Here is a 2,320-nt window from a genome sequence, read left to right as displayed (position 1 = left end):
TTCCAGCAACTGGGAGGACCCCGGGTGGGGGTGAACCATTGTATTCCCTCCCCTTCCCATACACACTCTGATAAGAGGCAGGGAGCGGGTTCTAATTTCACTCCTGCCTTGGAGCTCGGAGAGGGAAGTTCTCCTTTCACTCCGTGGGACCCTGGAACCATTTCTGAGGGTTTTGTATATTTTATTTTTTGTATTTTCCCCCTAATCTTTGTATAGATTATTTTCCTTACCTCCCTTTCTCATTTTCTGTTCCTTGTTAAACAATATACTTCATTTTTTTTCCCAAAGTGTGTCTCTCTCTCTCGGGGGGGGGAGATTTGAGTACACAGTTCTGTTCTGTGTGGGTCCTGCCCTGAACCCCTTTTGACACGGACCCAGGACACATGTCAAACCCAGGCAGGGATCTGAGTGGAAGAAGAATTTTAGTCCTTCCCCATTTCCATCGCCCAAGTATCCGCTGTAAAGCAGGAAGCCCAAATGCTTGCCTGAAAATGAAAGGAATTGTTGGAGTTTGCTGCTTTTTGAGCTCTTCCCTCTCTCCCTAGAGCTGACCACTCTAACACTGCAAAACAGGTAAACCTTTGAGGTGTCCCTGCTCACTGCAGGGACCTTCAAAGGTCCATTCCATGACTCACACCTCTCCTGGCTCACCCAGGGGCAGCCCTACCCTGCCATCGCCCCCCCTTCACCACGCTGAACCAGCCTCTCATTTGCTGGACCTCACATGTAATTAGGTCACTATCTGCTGTTTTGCTTAAGAGCAGAGCTTCCCAGTAGGGTAGAGACGAGTCACCACGAAGTCTTGGCCATTGGCTTCCACGTAGCCCTCAATTAGAAGGGTTGAAGTCAACATCTCCTGACGTGGCCTTGGGTGCAGACCTCCCATTGTTCCCTTGGCATCTTCTGCAGTGGAGGGCTTCAAAGCTCTTCCACCCCAGGAGGATCACAGAGCCCAGGGCCATGAGGAGGCACCCTACTAATCTACTTCTCTGGGTGCATCCTACACATACACTTTAGCAAATTAAAATGCTTGCTGCTCCAGCAGGAACCAGCCTGACCTGACCAGCACTGTCAGCCCAGCTCTTCCAGCTTCATTTCCCCTGGCCAAGGCTTTCCAGACAGCTTTGGATGAGCTGGGCAGCTTGCTACACCAGGAATCTTGCTGAGGGCCTCCAAACCCAGAATCTGGGTGCACAAACTGGCTGATTCCAACTGAGTTGGGTTCATATGTGGGCACTGATGGAGTCCAGGCTCTGCCACTCCTACTGCCAGGCACGCTACACACACAGATTTTTGGAACTCTGTCTCAGTATCTATTTTCTTAGATTCTTCCAGAGCCAAAATAATAAAAATAATACTGGAAGTCATCATCCTTTGCTCTTTTATAACACAAAGACTCAACGACCTCCACAGACATCCCTGCAGAGTTCTTTTCCCAGAGACAGGAGATGGCCACCATGTCCAACCCCAGTCTTCCTCAGTTTACAGTTGATTTGGATTGGGGGTTGGTCTCTTCTCCCAACTAACTAGATGAGAAGAAATGGGCTGAAGTTGCACCAGGGGAGGTTTTGGTTGAATCTTAGGAAGGATTTCTTGACTGGCAGAGTGGTGTTGGAGCAGGCTGCCCAGGGAGGTGCTGGAGTCACCAGCCTTGGAAGGGGTGGATGGGGCACTTGGAGACATGGTTTAGTGCTCACAGGAGTGTTGGGCTGATGGTTGGGCTTGATAATCTTAGAGCTCATTCCCAACCTCCATGATTCTGTGATTCTAAGCTGGGGAGGGACTTCTTAGTAGTGACAGGACTGGGGGGAATGGGGCAAAGCTGGCAGTGGGCAGATTCAGGCTGGATGTGAGGAAGAAGTTCTTCCCCAGGAGAGTGGTGAGACCCTGGCATGGGTTGCCCAGGGAGGGGGTTGAGGCCCCATCCCTGGGGGTCTTTAAGGCCAGGCTGGAGGAGGCTCTGGGCAGCCTGATCTAGTGGGAGGTGTCCCTGCTCATGGCAGAGGGGTTGGAACTGGGGGATCCTTGTGGTCCCTGCCAACCCTGACAGATTCTGATCTGTTTTAGCAGAGGACTTAGTAGCGTTGACTTGATGGTTGGACTTGATGATCTTAAAGGTCTCTCCCAACCTAAAGGATTCTCTGATTCTCTACTCTCCAAAAGCATCTGTGATATTCCAGCTTTTCCTTTTCCTACCGAGTTTCTTCAGCAGAGGGAGCTCCAGCTTTTCACTCCCCATCCCCTTCCCCAGCCTCCCCCCGGCTTGCCCCCAGCCCTGCCTGTGCCACCCGCTCCCGCCGCAGCTCCGAGGGGCCCCCCG

The sequence above is a fragment of the Merops nubicus genome, unplaced genomic scaffold, assembly GCF_000691845.1.
Source record: "Merops nubicus isolate BGI_N331 unplaced genomic scaffold, ASM69184v1 scaffold23077, whole genome shotgun sequence".
NCBI lineage: Eukaryota > Metazoa > Chordata > Aves > Coraciiformes > Meropidae > Merops > Merops nubicus.
Note: the sequence above shows the minus strand (reverse complement) of the source record.